We start from the raw sequence: 17,166 nt of genomic DNA on the forward strand, positions 1-17,166 counted from the left end.
TATTGTCAGATATTGGCTTTAGAAAGAAACATCTGACTTATCTTAATCCACAAAGTGAACATGTACAAAAAAACAACCCTAAGTTTAAGTATTATTCTTATTTTGCAGAATAAATGAATATTATATACATAGGAAAGCATTGTATTTTATGTCTCCATCTGCTGGTGGGCCATCACAATAACAGTATGCATAGTATGATGTTAATTTCACAAAAGATGAAACTTTGGGCTCTAGTAGAAAATCTTGCAGGACTTGCCCAGCTTTTTCTTTTTCTTCTTTTTTACATATCAGATTCAAACTATTTTTCAACATATTCCAGCTAACTGGCAGTCATGGTGAGCCAGATGGGGGAAAAAATGTAAGTGATGGCAAATAAAACATTCTCACCCTTGGACACAAATTGAGAGCTACAGTACTTCGAAAGCTATAAACAGAAATAATTTGCTGTTATGTTACATTACATGGAGGGTTTTATATATGTGTGTGTGTGTGTGTGTTTATGTTTTCTTTTCTTTTAACAAAAATGTGGGGAAAAATTAAAGTAGAGGAATGAAAAGAAATGCAATTATCCTGTCATTTGCACTATATCGGCATTACACAGGCATTATGATCGCAAGTATGGGGGGGATCAGTATTTTTGAAGTTGTGGTTGTAAAAGTCACAAGTAAAAGGAAAATTTGAAATAAAAAAAAGCAAAGTGTGACTGTAAAATTCCATGACTACTCCAGGTTTTCCAGGACCATGTGAACCCTGTTATTTAGAGATTTCCATGTCAGTTATTTGTGTTGTTATGGCTATACACTGATTCACTCACTTCAACACAGCTGCCACTTTTCTAGACTTAAGTCTTGTCTACTTCACCCAAAACTCTTTAGGGTCATACATTCACATAAAAAGACTATATCCACCATTAATTTAGAGAACATAATAATAAAGTGTCAGCTAAAAAAAAACTACCAAAACGGTCACATTTGTATTTTTCAAACACAATGCAAAAGAAGAAGCATGAGCAGCACCACATATGTTGCAGATAACCTTCATGATTGTCCACGAGACCCCAAGTAACGAGATAACCTACCTGTGGCATGGACTGAGGACACAGCTGCAGCTTCCCGTCGTTTCTTTTAAGTGTGACCACATTTTCCTCTGCATCTTGACCTGGAGATATCACGTGAAATTCAATGTTTTGCTAACTGTAACCCGTGACAGAGATGTTAAAAAAGTATCAGTTAACTGCTACATGATTCAAACAGCTCCGCTTTAACCTGCTAACAGGACGCTATGCTAGGTCGCAGGTCACCGCTAGCTCGCGCAATAAAAACACCGGACTGAGGCTACAAACTTTAGCCGCTTTAGTTGCGGAGCTAAACAAACACTCGCTATGTTTCTCTTTTTAACAAGGTGCGTTGAATTTTCACACGTTTCAGAAAGGTTTTGATGCGGACTGACCGATTCGGAGACACCGTGTAGCTGCTGATTTACGTCGCCTCCGGCGTTGGTGCGCGCGTGCGGGTGTGCGTACCTACTGCCACTTTTGGAAGAAACCAATACCATTAGGAAATCCGGGGGGTGACTTTTTGAGGTATGTTACATAATTAGAGGAAAACGTTAGACTCATAATGCAAACATAAACATAAATGCATGTTACAAAAATAATTTTAACAAAATAATATAGAGAGAGATGTTTTTCTTCAAATATATTTTACCTTTTTCATCCATGTTTTATTTATTCTATTTGATCTTATTTGTGGTTTCATTGGTTTTGTTGTTTTTAGTCAATGTTTGTATTATTTGTTTGTATTATGTTAGGCTATATTGACGTTTTGCGTCCTACATCTTGCATTATTTGTAATCTTGTTTTAATTTTACCCTAAGGCTACCCAAGTTTTGTCTCACTTGTGTTCAGTAGGACTGTTTGGCTTTCTGCTGTTCTTTTGTTGTTCTGTTGTATTTGTAAAAGCACTTTATAAACTCTGTTTTTTAAAATCTGCTCTATAAATATAGTTATTATTGTTGTCATTACGTTATTATTATTGTTGTTGTTGTTATTGTTGTTGTTTTGTTTTATTTTATTTAAATTTTTTTAAATGACGGTGCAAGTGCCTCTGTTGACACTGGCCTTTTTTGAACTTGGGCACGTCCAGTTTCAAAACGTTATGCATAATTTTGCCACCTTTTCCGCGTTGAACAACGTTTCCTCGAAACAGCTTACAATGGTACTTGAGGTATGTCCTCGCTCATTTGCTGGGTATGTCAGAGGTGTACCCAATCAGCAGCAATGTGTATAAAAAACATATTCTGGTAGACCATTAATTATTGTAATTTTTTTCTTTTATTTCACACTTGCTTTGGCAATGTAGATGTAAGTTTTCCCATGCCTATAAAGCCCCTTTGCAAAACCTACAATATAAGATCCCAGTTGCCATAACTGGAATTATACTTTAAGACAAACTTGCTTTGGTTATTAGAATTGATAGAGATGATCACAAAAACTACAAAAGCATAGTCCTCCGGGAATGACATTTTTAGCCTATGGAATTTTCCATTGTATTTTTGATTTTAACAGAAAATACGCTCCGTGGCAAACAAATTTTTATGATACAAGTTTTGTTCAGCGAGATAATCTTTACAAATGAACACCACTTTTAGGATTTTGTAAGTTTAAGTGTAATGAAGTCCTTAAATGCTAACTCATTTCCAGATTTAAGGACTCATTCCTGAAGGACAGACCCAATATAAATAGAGCACATGGTCGTCACTTCATCAACAGACAGTTTAATAATGTCCGGTAAAATGGACCTTGTGCTGAGGATTTTTCGTCAATATGCAGTTTCCATGGTTAGTAACGAACCGTCAAGCTCAACTGCATTAATAAATCAGAATTAATGTTTAATCTGAAGAAACATGCATTCATTAATTATCCTTAACTAATTATTTTATTCAGGGTCGTGAAGGAACTGGAGCCTATCCCAGCTGACACTGGGTGAGAAGCAGTGTACACCCTTGACAGGTGACCAGACTATCACAGGGCTCATTTAGAGAAATAGCAGCATTTACTTGTATAATTGCCGTGTGATTTTGTGATTTTTTTTCCCACTATATGTTGCACTTTTAACTGGCAAAAAATTAAGGAACATTTCATTTTTGAGCGAGCACTGTGAAAATACCATCGCCCTGGCTTCCTCGTGTGCGGATTGATCTCCTGAAACCTGCACTGAATGTGGTGAATCAAAGTGTATAGAGCAAAGCATCCTGGGTAAAGAGCCTGGGAGCACACACCAGCTATGACAAATGCAGCTTTGGTGGATACAAATTGAATTATTCAGACTCAGAGGCACTGGGCTGGATGGGAAAAAGATCATTGGTTTGTGTTCTCGTGTCCATCCTTCATGCTGTGGGACAATGACAACAGCGAAGGCAAAACAGAGGTCACCATCTATCATCCGCCGCAACACGCAATTAATCAGCATTTTTGTTTTGCTTGTGCCTGTGCGTGTGTGAGAGAGAAAGCTATAGAGTGATGGGGGTGGGAGAGGGAGGTTTATTTCAATCCTGACTTGATCAATGCACCACATTAAATTTGTCTGACTCAGTGTGAGCAGTGAAAATCGAAGAAACAGCAGCAAGGTCAAAAGAGCTTACTCGTCTACAGTACACACTACTGTATACAGAACAACACACACACACACACACACACACACACACACAGAGAGAGTGCTGTAATCACACAGTAGGATAGCTGTACACTCACTGGGCTGTACCATTAAAAACGGTACAGTATCTATATCATTGTTATCATGTAGGAAACCGTTTGTACTGTAAATTAAAATGAAGAATTGTGTCATTTTATCTGTTGAGAAAATCTGTTTACCCTTTGAAACCTTAGCACATTGGTTTGTTTTCCTATAAAAAAACACAGGGAGGAGGCAACAAGAAACTTTATATGACATGGGCCAAAAAAAACCTGAAAATAAACAGTCCCCAAAAATGTAAAAAACTAAAAAGTCAGTCTTTAAGTCTGTAAGTATTTTTTTTGATTTTTAGTCCATTTTCAGTTCATTAGTTGGGGGTTAGTTAGTTAGTTAGTGCTAAACACAGTATTCCCCCGAATATTCAGAGGGGCACAAGGGTGACAGAGGCATATTTACTGTTAAAACCTCTTAAAAGAATCATTTTCAGTTAAAATTTCCCCAAAAAGGGCTTTATGTGGTTAAAATCTCATTTTAAAAAATACAGTAATAAATGGTTAAATTAAAAAAAAAATGTAAAAAGAAATTCAATAATAAATCAATATAATAAATATATAATAATAAATAATTTTCCATTAAAAATCACTCAGTTATATCAGTTAGTCAGTCGATATGTTCTATTGGTCAGTTTGTTGGTAAGTTAGTCAGTTAGTGGGACAGTAAGTCAACTTGGAGGTTATTCAGATTTTTGGTTACTAAGTGATTCATTTATTTAGAAACCGTATTGATCACCATGTAGGAAACCATATTTAACTTCATCACTAAATAAAAGAAATCAGAAACAAGACATTAACATGCAACATGACACTCAGCTGTGGTTACCCTCTCTTCATAATAATTATTTTTTTGTTGGTTATGTCTTTGCTGCCACCTCACTAACCACAGTGTATTTTCCTTTTTCTTTTTCTTTTTGTGATTAGCTTCTTTTTATAAACTCTGCGCTGCATTGTGGGACAAAACAATAAAGTTGATTTTAGTCTGAATTCTGATATACATGCATCGTGGCCAAGTACGCAACAAAAGCTGTGATGTATTAAAGTTTGATATGATCACAAGTAAGAAATTGGCTTGCTACACCTCAACTTGCAAACAACTTGTTTGGCATCTGTTTTAGTCAAATGTATGTCTGTTACTGTATACAGGATTTGGCTTAATGTGAACACAGGAGCGTTTGTTTTCTACATTCATCCATATCACTCTTTTTGTCATTATTCCTTTGTCTCAAGACATTTTTTTGGTATTTTTCACACTATTATAACACTGTGCCCAACACTTTTCCTTTGATATTAATGATTACATATGTGCCTCTGTTTATTCATATTTATTTTCTGTTCTCCCTTTGTTGTATCATATTTTAACTAAATCTGTTTAAACAGCATCATTTCCTTACAGGGATCAATAACATCTCACCTAATCATTAATCACATATCTTATGCTCCCCAGGACACAGACTAAGCGCTGCTGGGGAAAATAAATAGAAAGCTATAGTCTGTTGTCAAAAGCTCCTCTCTACAGCACACAGCAGATCATTGTGCCTTTGGTGCACATGAGTAACACATTTCTCCAGGGCCAAATATGAAAGTGGCCATTTGTATTCTGCTGGCCGCCCAGTCAGCGATACTCTGTGTCTTTTCTTTTTCTTTCTGTGGATGCCTCGGCGGAGTCCATCTCACTAAAGAGGTGGAAATCAAACCACCATTTGAAAGGCTCCTCATATCCCGGCATCATTTGCTAGATTGGTTCGGCATTGTGAAGTTGGAAAAGCTTTAGTATGGATTTTGCCTCTGAGAAGCAGGTGCCGTCTCTTTGAGATCAAAGCAGCTGAGACCAGATGATCTGTGCGGCATTTAAGACAGCTCCGAGGGCCTGCAGACGTGACTGGACTGCCTAGACCGGGTCAGAGGCCTCTGAAGAGGTGATGGATGCCATCAGCCCCGAGGTGAGATGGATGAAATGTGAAGAGATAGAAGTATGTTGCCCACTGAAGTGTTCAGAGGTGGAGGAGCTTTGAATGTGGTTGGGAGAGTAAAGTAACGCTTGTGTTGGGGCAATTTACAAGAGAATAATGATTAAAGGTTGGACACTTGTGACACGGTGGCTACCTTTACATGACTAAAGACTGTGCATCAACAGCCGTGGTAGGGAGGAGCTAGCGGGTTCTTAAGTTCCCCTTTAAAATGGCTGGCATCCATAAAGCCCCCCCTCCTCCCAAACCACTAGTAATTGCTAATCAATAGACACTACAATTTAGCAGTGGACAATTGTTATGTCCAGCAATCCACAATGCAGTCTATGGCAACAACATATGGCTTGTGTTTTATAATCAAAGAATACATTTATTAATCAGAGCGCATAAGAATGCAGCAACAGCAGAGTGCTTCATATTTTTTTCATTTATTAACAATTATCTTAAAGTCATGGATGTTTTAAGAAAACCTGGATGCAACATGGATGTTTATTCCTATAAGTGCTTCTCAAAGGATGAAGCAAAAAACCACTCTATTTCCACGGCCTGAAAATACCTTGATGCACATCATCATGAAGCCCATAGAGCATAAACACTTGAGATTTCCACTGGCAAAGCAGCTGAATTCTGGTTTTGCACTCTGCTAACTTGAGTGGTGATCAAGTTATTTAATCTTGCAACTCTTCTAGACTTTCCAAATGTTATTGAACTGAATGGATTAAATCTTGATAGTGAAATGAGTACTTTCAAGAAGGTTTTGATGCTCACAAAACATGTATCCACTGATTTACAGATGTCTCTTTCCCAATGTAAGTCTATCGGGAAAAGTCCTTCTGGACCCCATAGCAACACAAGGCAGACCCAGGAGGTGTAATTCCAGTTTTGGCCACTGAGTAAAATTTACTTCAAAGCCTGGCGCTCCTCCTGGCTTGATCAAAATAGGCCAAGGGAGGCCTGTACAAGGCTTGCATGTTAAACACAACAAACAGCTTCTGACACAACAGCTTGTAACAGCTGGATAAACCAAAGACTGTATACAAAGACTGACAACATGACTGCTCCCCAAAAATGAAGCCAAAAACATCTTTATCGCCTCCTGGCTGCAGTACAGGTCTTAAACCCAACCCATTCCATGTTGGATAGGACATGGGCCAAACTAAAAACTCAAACTACATGTCAAATAAATTTTCTCAGAGACAGTTTCCTGGATGGACCCCTGTCAAGGTCAAAATAAAACACGTGCTCACTGTCTACAATGCTGCTCAGCATTAGTGTAGACAGATATACTGCAACAATATTAGCTCGCTCATTTATTTTGCTTCTGACCATCATCACATTTAAAAAATGTTTCCAGTGACACTGGTCCCAAAACACTGTGTCTCTTTAAAGTACATTTAAAACTCAAATGCTATCATGGGTCTCTCTCCTCTATTATCTAGAAGACACAACTGCTCAGTCAGGGGCAGAGGGAATATTGTGTTAACTGGTTTATTCATGACAACAGAGAGAGGCTCACTCAAAGGTTTGTGTAGGCAGATTGACCTGAATAAGACCTGAAACTGAGTACATACGACAGCTCAGCGTGTAAATGGGACTTCCTTTAAAAAGGCAACGTTCAGTGAAAGCCTCCAAGAACATTTCATCACATGTATCAACAGTACAATTATGGAATGTACTTGTTTTTCACGCTAAAAAAGTGACATCCATCTATTAAAATCACGTGACCAAGTCACTAAACTCCAGTTATTACCACCAATCATTACTGGAGATTATCTCTTGATTCAGGCATGCTTCTGGGTAGTTTAAGTAATCTTCTGCTTTTTTTAAAATATATTTTTGGGGCTTTTATGGCCTTCATTGGATATGACGGAGAGTAAGTGTGAAAGGGGGAGAGAGAGAGGGGACGACATGCAGCAAAGGGCCAAGGCCGGAGTCAAATCTGTGACCGCTGCAGGGAGGACTCAGCCCCCGTACATGCCCCAACACGCCCCAACAAGTAATCCTCTTTATAATTCTAACCATGTTTTTACACTTACTGCATCAGATTCAGTTCTTGTCATGAAAATAACATTTCAAAATGTTATTTGTCACATTAAGACATCCTATCTACACCAGCAACAGCTAATTTGACAAAATCTGGAAGAATACTGAGAGCTCAATACACTCACACATAACAAAAGACAGAGAGACTCTTCCGTTTATTCTAAAAATTGAGCAGGAATGCCAGGAATGTCCTCCCCAGGGCCCAAAATGTGTATTTACAGCGAGTGAAATGACCAAGCCTAATTAACATTCCAGCTCTCAGTTAGTGATCAAGCTTCCCCCTCCACTGAATATGAAACTCAATTTGATTTTGGCAATTAAAAAAGCCTAATGTTGCTCATGTGGAATATAGACATTGTGAGTGCATGATTATTATTAAACTCAGAAAATACTATAATGAGCAGAATGTGGGGGAGAATGCAAACAGGATTCGGTGCTGAACAATTCTTCAGCCCTTCTAACTGGTACGCAGTGACATCATTCCCATCACTTTGCTGTCTTTCCATCAGTGAGATGTGGAGACTGAAATCAGTGTCTGTGATGGGGGAAGAACCGCAGCACTTTAATGGCAGACAGACATCATCATCAGACAGACAGAAATGTAAGCTGTGAATGTGCGTACCTTTGTTCCCGACAACCAATCAGCAATCCTCGTTGTTTTCCTGCAGAGCTCCCTCCCCTTTGATTTTGTTCAAGTATAACTTGACTTTACCTTTTATGCCTCTGATGCCAAAAATAGCCGTGGCCGGAGGAATTATGTTTTCAGGTTGTCCGTCTCATTTTAGAGAACATGACGTCTCAAAAAACGCCTTAAGGGAATTTCTTCAAATTGGGTACAAATGTTCACTTAGACTCAAGGATGAACTGATTAGATTTTAGTGGTCAAAGGTCAAGGTCACTGTGACGGCATCTTTTTCATTCTTGGGAATGCGATATCTCAGGATCACCTTGATGGCACAAATGCCCACTTGGACTCAAGAATGAACTGATTAGAATTTGGTGATCAAAGGTCAAAGGTCAAGGTCACTTACGAAACATGTTTTTGGCCGTAACTCAAGAATTTAAATGCTGATTCTGACAAAATTTCACTCAAATGCCTAAAAGGATATAATGATGAAGTGATGACATTTTTAAAAAGGTCAAAGGTCAACTTCACTGTGACATCATAATGTTCTGCAAAAACACTTTCCTAGCAATCACTCAACGTCATATCTCAGGAACACAAAGCCTTACTGACTATCTTATGCACACAAGCTAATCAGAAGTGAAGTGTTCTGCTGTCATAAAAAGGTTGTGAATTCACAGATGGATTTAGCCTTCATACAGATGAGGCGATAGCAGCTTGGATTTAATATTAATAGCTGAATAATGATGTTAGTTAGAGTCACTTAAGCTTAGTTTGACTTCCTGTTGTGAAAGTGTTTTCACTCTTTCATGCTTTAATATTTTATGGATATGCAAATAGCTGCATAATGACTTCATACATATGTAAACCAGCACAAAACATCACTTATAGTGACTCTTTAAGAAGGCTAAAGCTAGCCTGCTTTCCATTGAAGATCATTGTCAGTCATGTTTTTCACTAACGCAGCTAACGCTAGTCTGATGGAACAGATACACTTCTATTGTAAACAATCCTGCAGTCTTTACAGTCATCATATGCATATAAAAGTAACCATTAGCATTTTTTTTTTACTTCAAGTCTATTTTTCATTTGCAAAATGGTTATGTACTGGACTTTGAGTGCTGGCAAAATGGCAGTGACCTACACTATAGCCCAAACTCATCCTGTATAGACACAAACGGAGCCCTAAAGCTGCTGCTTTGCTAATGTGCTAACTAAGCTGCACCTACTTTGTAGAGATGGTGTTAGAAGTGCAACAGAATACGCAAGTAATGAGTCCTAAAACCTTGAATTTGTTAGCACCTCTGGTTCCCTTGGCTCAAAATCAATGGGCTTTTTGAATAGTTTTTTGGTTAAAGGCCTTAAATAAAATCTGTGGTTAACACAAGTTCAAGTGACTTTTACATTTTGTTCTAAGACATTAAATACATCAGTAAATATCCCAGTAGTGAATTTTGAAGCCTTTATTTGCCTTAAAAAAAGGCAGTTGCTAACAATTAGCTAAATTAGACTAGAGGACATTGGCCACCTTAAGGAGCTTTACAGCCTCATTAAGATGGTGATGTTAAATCATTTGACCATATGGTACTTCATTTATAGCCAAATGTTAGCTTTTTACTTCCGGCGACTACATTTAGGCTCGAAAAATCCTAAAAGTGGTGTTCATTAATGCTGAGCAAAGCATATAATCTTGCCACAGAGCTTATTTTCTGCAGTAATCCAAAACCTAAGAAAAATCCCATATGCCTTTTGAACCAGGGCAAAGCTAAATTCCACGTCGGCCTACAGAAACACGTAATTCCTGGAGCACTCTTTTTCAAGTCGTATGTCACACCAACACAATGTCATCCAACCAGTTGGTTACAGCAATTGCTGACAGCCATTTTAAGTACTAGGGTGATTGAAACAAGGAGAATTCATTCAGTTAGGTCTTGTGCAGTCGGGCTGCTCTATATCAGCTGTCACAGAGGACGCTGAAGCAACACAGGTCTAACTAACTGATAGGGCACCGTCCTCTTTGTCCTGACAGGAAGACAGATGAAAGGTAGAGCAGGAAGGAGAAACTCAAGGAGCACAGGGTGGAGTCATGTCCTTGCTTTGAACTGGTCTCCATTTCTGCTAACTTCCCAAAAATAACCCCGGGAATGCCGTACACATGAGGCATTAGTAACCCTCAGTGACAGTTAAATACCAGGCTGATGCGTGTTGATACAGCGCTCCCTCTGCTCGTCTTCATTGAGGATTTTCAGGAACATATTGAATGGCTCTGGCTCCACAAGCTGAGAATCTGAAGAGGATTTTCACACCCACCCCCCCTCCCCTCTTATCATTGTCGTCTTTGAGGAGCAGGGGGAGGAGGGCGGCGAGGTGCCAGGGACACCCCGCCCCCCCACCTCACCAGACACAGCGAACGGGTACAAACGCTTGGCACAGTATGGCAATGAATTTGCCAACAGCCAGTCTGGCAACCATCGACTCTGAAGGTTCAGTGAGAGGTGAATCATCACTCACCAACAGTAAACACGGAGACACGCTGCACGCTGTACAGTACACACCGCCGCAAGCTGCAACTGCAAATATCACCAGCTACAAATTATGAACCAAAATAATGGAAATGATGTTTCCTCCCAGCTAATGATCATATTTGTGTGTAATTGTGAACTGAGGCTGCAAGAACCAAGTGGTTACAAGTGAGTTTATGCAAGACATTTTCAATTTCTGCTGTCAGCTACTTATGTGTAGAGCCTATAAATCATTAGTATTATTTTGCTTTCAGATATTCTAAAAATCATAATTAGGACTTTATCTTAACCCTTTGAAACCTGGATAGACATCAGTTTGTCTAGTATTTAAGCCATCGAAATCTAATCAAATTGGTTTGATTTCTTTCAATAATAGTAAAAGGTGACAAGGAAATTACCTAAAAATTATTTAGGAGGAAGATGATGAGGACATTATAAAAAACAAAAAGCCCAGCAAAAAATGTTCAGAAAACTGTATTTATAATTGTAATAGTTTTATATATATATATTTATGGCACAGAAAAAAAATATTAAATAGACACTTTTTTTCCATCACTTTGTTAGGTCATTTTCTTGTTTGTTTTGTTGTTTTTGTTTTTTATTTTATTTTTTTCCCGCTTATTATCCGGTAATTTTCTTGTAACTTTTTTACTGATTTCTTGCTAATTTTTTGGGCTATTTCTTGCTAGGTTGCTCATTGCCTTCTTTCCATGTTTTTAAAAGAAATTAAGCCAATGCGCTTAGTTTTTAAAGTGCAGAAGGACCATACTGATCACTGTCTATTCAGGTTATATCAAACTGTCTGTATTCAGTGCTAATTACATTGATTTCCACACAGCAATTTCTTTCATTTTTTTCAGTAATACTATAAAAAAAACAACTCACTATCAAAATTCAGCTGTATCTGCTACAGTGAAACATACTGTATGAGTTTTATTTTGTTATTCATTTCTGCTGAAGTCATTTCATTGTTATGCAGTCATAAACAATGAGTCATCTGAAAACTTTTATCCCCAGTGTCAGTTCGGGAATCCTGCTGGGAGTTTTCTCAGAGAAAACTTATTTCTGTCTGAGATGTGCAGAGTTTCACCATCATGTTTTCCATGTGGAATAGTGTCTTCACAATAATTCACACAGTAATCATCTGCAGTTTAATTCCACTGTAAAGGCATAAACAAAATGAAAGTAGTGAAAAAGTGGTCTAGTTGGGGTTTTTTTTCTCATTTTCTCACTCTCTTTTCAAAGTTCAAAGTTCCGCACTGGACACATTTTAAAGAATGTAAAAATACTCGATACTCGATGCTATGATTAACACCTTGTTTAACATGACTGACCCCCGTTGAATAAAAAAATTCAGAAAAGGGGCTGGAAGCAGATCTAATCTCTCTCACTGAGCTCATTGAGAGATTCTCAATTTGGCATTCACACTGCCAATTTCCGCTAGGTTGTGTGCATCAAAATTAGCAAGCATTAGTGTGATATTAGTTGTTGGGGCGATTAAGCCATACATGTCAGCACAGTCAGACCTAAATGAAGAGTATGTTGTGCATCAAAATTGGGAAAAACTGGGATGGTATCGCGAGGTGAGTGGCCTACCAAGAGACCACAGCAGACCACTGCTTAAGACCAACAAAAGCAGTTGATTTTTATCGTCAACATTTCCAGCTTGTCTTTAGCCACTGAAATTAGGTAGCCCTGCTTCTGAAATATTACCTTTGCTTCTGTCTGAAACAGCTGATGAAGAAATGACCAAATTCATGTAATCTTTTTCATCTCTTTGCCTATTTATTTTGTCTTCCCAGATTTCTCAAGAGTGCATCTTGCAGACTTTTCTGCAGACAACTATGCCACTTTAGATATTGGTATGTCCTTGAACATAAGACCAAGGAGACTTTTTAAAATCCTCTGTGCTCTGTGCTTGCAACCCCAGAATGACACTCCGAACACCGGAAAAGAAATACCAGCAAATTGTTCAGTTATGTATTAAACCCATATAAAGCAAGTTTCAGGTCTCTCTCTTCAAGTGATTTCCAAAGCTTACTAAGACGAATGACTGCACTCACGTGGGTATATCTATCTTTTAGAATGAAGAGTTAATAACCAGCCTGTCAGGTGTTCATATTCAGACCACTCTACAGGTTGTAATTAAACAGAGGCTCAAACTGTGACTGACTCATCATCATGACTTGACTCAGCTCTCAGCAGGAAAAGAACTTGAGTGTAAGTAACATGAGTGCGTTCATCTGTCATTAACTAGACTGACTCAAGTGTAGTTCATTACGGCCGCCTGCTTTCTGCATATTAAGAGGCAGCTAAGTCTCACTGCTGAGTGGGGAGCGCATGTGAGCACCGTTTCCCGATGTGCTTGCTTTAATCACCTTCGGAAAAGCCCAGAATAGAAAGAAACAAACTAATTTGAGAAGTGGGGGATGAGAAACAGAAGAGGGAGGAAGCAGCAGGTTGAAAAAGAAGACAAAAAAAGTGAGAAAAAGAACTAAAAAAGAAAATGGGGGGTTTGTCTCTGCTCTTGTTACAGTCACCATTAGAACTACTGCAATGCACCTCTCAACCATTATGTCAAATATAAATCCACATTTGAGACAGTTTGACAGCAACTTTGCTGCTGTGGAAGGAGAACCACCACCTGTGCTCCTCCATGTGGAGCAGGTAAAAGTTCACCGCTGAGCAGAAACAACCGTGCAGGAATACACACTTACTTTACACGAGACTGTCGTGCAGCACTGAACGTTGCTCAGTGCATCAAATGGGGTGAGAATTATAAAGTGTATGCCACACACTCCCCATTAGGGTCTGTTGCCTCTGGTTTGTTTTCAATGGTTGTTCAGGTGTATTCAGACAGAAGTAGAAGCAAATTTTGGGTTACGGTTGGGTCCCCAAACAGAGCAAGCATCCGTTGATTTTAGAGTATTTTTATGATTTTAAGATATTTCTAGGATTTTAGGGCATTTACAGGATTTTAGCATGTTTCTCAGATTTTAAGATATTTCCAGGACTTTAGGACAACACTAGTGTTTTTGGACATTTCTGGGATTTTAAGATGATTCTAGGATTTTAAGACATTTCTTCTTCTTACATTACCAAGGATCTCTATCACAGGGTGCAGGGGGTCCTCCACTGACACCTTTTTTGATATCTCTCTCTTGATCTCTATTTTGATGCTGTTTTATGTCCTCTGGCACTGTACATATACTAAAACTACAAAGACAATTCCCCGTATCAATCGCTTTATTTTTATTGTACATTAGAAAATCGAAAATCGAAAAATCCAGTGCCCTATCGGACACAAAATTTGGCCCGCAGGCCATAAGTTAAGTATCACTGCTTTGAGAATGCCCTTATTTAGAAACGTGGATGCAGTTTGCACTTTGTCCCATGCATGACATTGCTATGCCTTTGCACTTCTGAATATATACATGTAATATAGTTAGCTTGATTGTATCCAACATAGAATTTAACATGACACTGATTATTAGCGTAAATCCAAACAAGTCTGTATATCAACTTTGCAAAAACTCCTACCAGTCCATCAGTGTTTAGTATCATGTAACCTGCGCTGACATGGGAAAGCTCTCTCTCAGAGCTGTGACAATGTGTAAAACAAACGCTGTGTATGTGTAAATGCAGTTTGACCTTTTAGCTCAGGCTGCACTGAGCAAGCAGGCGCTGACAAGGAGCACGAGGGGTTTACCACAACAGCAAGCCTGCGACAGACACGTTACAGAGCATGATGATGCCAGAGTATTAACCGAGAGGATTATTCAGATGAGAATGAAAGTCATTTGCATTGCAAATTAAAACAGTATTTAAAGCAGAGTAACATGCCCTTCAAATAACTTCTGCTGCAGAGAAATCCCAGTTCTCCTCCCTGTTAAAATAGTTATAAGGTGGGAAGTGCAGCACATGAAAGAGTCAGCGCTTCCACAGTGAACATCACCATCACACTGAATTATCGTCGGCTCGGCCTCCTCTCTTAGATATGGCAGACTGTATCATAATCATTTCATGGACAGTTTTGTAAGGGAATTCAGCATGTGATTAATTCATTAAAATCACTCTGTGTTCCTCCCGCAGGTTAAATAGCTTAAAGAATCAATAAGCCCCCGTGACGAACTGTGCGGTGTTGAAACTGTACAGCGAAGTGGCATGAAGATGCACAGTGATGTAGTGTGCCAGTGTTGTGTGGGTGGTTTTACATTGTTTATTCCATTATGGATGCTGAAGATGTTGAAAATGATGAAAAAAAAGAAGAATTTAGGAATATTTCCAACTGATCTTTTAAGTGCTCAAGTGCTCAAGGTGTAGTTACTGGAAGGGACTAAATTCTCATTTAAAATTTGAAGTTGCTATGTTGTCTAGAACTTAGATTTGTGCTAGTATCCATTTTATATAAAGTTGAAGATGTTAATCTGAATATGTAAATACATTTTTAAAAATTTGAAACAAATACAGTATAGTTTTCTAAAAAAAATTTTTAAAAAAAGTCTCAGTAAAATAAAACAGGTGGACGCTGTAGTCTTTAATAAACATAACAAAACCAGGATGAAATTGGGCACTTGTTGGGGACTATTCTCAGTGGTGGAATAAACCACATTTGGTGCCATCGTAAGTATTTTGGACACCAAGACAGTGTATGTGGGGTTGCATCACAATAAATTACAGTGTGTGTATTTATGGTAACAGAGGAACATGTCACCTAGTGGCTCACTGATATGTATGTTTAAAGTAGTGTTTGGAAAATATTGGAAGAAGACATGTCCGGCCATGTTACACACACTTTCTAATATTAATAGTTCTTAGTATAAGCATCACAAATTCATTGTTGGCTTGGTCTGTTAATGGAATTGCAATCAAATGGAAAAAATATTTTGAAAAGTCAAAAGTTGTTTAATTTTTGCTACGCCTGATATTTCACATTTTTCTTGTCTGTGTGTGTGTGTGTGTGTGTGTGTGCGTGCGCGTGCACGTGTGTGTGTTGTAGCCCTAATGTCCTGATGTGACGTGGCATATTGTAACATGATGTAATTTGATATGGTGTAGTGTAATGTTATGTGACAACATGTTACATATGTATGCAATTTAAATTAACTTAACTTTGACTTTTGGTTTAACACCGGACATAAATGCAGAAAGAATGGTGCGAGGGAGTTACAGCACCCCCTGTTGTTGAGGGGTGGAACAACACAGTGTGTTGTCGGCTGTTTTACTGTAATTAATGGGCTATCAGAACATTTTTTTAAAAAATGGATCAATGTATTTTAAGATATCTGTCATAAAATATGAAAAAAATGTTTGCAGATGTAACTAATTTCTCCAATACGAGGTGACAATGTCATCACAGTAGGATAAAGTGCAAGGGTCAGGGTCAGGTAAAAAGATTTGCGGTAGTGGGAGCTAATTGATAGCGCAAACAGGCTGAGCAGACTGAGAAAGACTGAAAAACAGCTTTCCAGGACAGCTTTGGAGTAGCGTTTTAGGTCCATAAAATTAGCCTACTTAGACGCAAGGGACTTCCACAGCGGGAACATAGCCAGTGGGATGGATTTTTTAGAGCCAATGATGGAGCAAACCACGAGCAGATGAATAATTTGACCCAGGCACATGAGTGACATTCAAAATTAAATATTAGAAAATTTGGTACATGCAGTCCAAGTAGAAATTGTGGGAAAGGGAGTGTACATTCTTTGAACTAACAGTTGATGAAACCAACCACTGATGTAAGTATGTCTGAGCAGTTTTCATGTGGCTCCTGTGTAAGCGTGTGCACATACATAGTCATGTGCTGAAATTTATTCTCTGCAGCAGACCACCGACTCTGCTCTGCTGACATGCCCTGATCAGAACTGCATTATATCAACATTTAGGTAAATGTTGGATCAGAGTCAATGTTAAAGGGCACAAAATGGAATAGAGGCCGAAAATGTTGACTGGGACATTGAAAAACGATTGTTTTGTATCATATATTCTGAACATATTCCACAATAATTTCGTTTCATTCCAAACAAATTAGGCAAATATGTCAGTAAAAAATATACATATATTTACAGACACATTTGATAGTATCACTCCTTCAGTCCTCCATCCTGTCCACAAAGCCAGTCGTTTGGGCTGTAGTAATTAAGACAGGAGCAAAAGAGGAAGTCAGGTAACGTAGTAGGCTATAAAGAGTGACCAAGTCTGTATAGGGCTGAGGTCGATGTGGGTGGATGGGTCAAACAAGCACAAGTCAAGGTTGATGTGATG

General features: G+C 38.5%; 1 protein-coding gene across 2 annotated transcripts in view; it reads right to left on the reverse strand.

Moving 5' to 3' along the window:
• Nucleotides 1-17,166, reverse strand: part of LOC121957629 (retinoic acid receptor beta-like) — a 195,594-nt gene that overhangs the window by 169,432 nt on the left and 8,996 nt on the right. The window contains exon 1 of one of the 2 annotated variants that reach the window (XM_088090243.1): nucleotides 1,079-1,392. The exons of the other annotated variant lie outside the window; for it this stretch is intronic. The gene's annotated coding sequence lies outside the window, so the exon portion shown is untranslated. Of the gene's footprint in view, nucleotides 1-1,078; nucleotides 1,393-17,166 lie in introns of those variants that run through there. 2 annotated transcript variants of the gene reach the window in all.

This window comes from Plectropomus leopardus, chromosome 17 (genome assembly GCF_026936395.1).
Source record: "Plectropomus leopardus strain MGB_pleo_1.0 chromosome 17, ASM2693639v1, whole genome shotgun sequence".
Taxonomy (NCBI): domain Eukaryota; kingdom Metazoa; phylum Chordata; class Actinopteri; order Perciformes; family Serranidae; genus Plectropomus; species Plectropomus leopardus.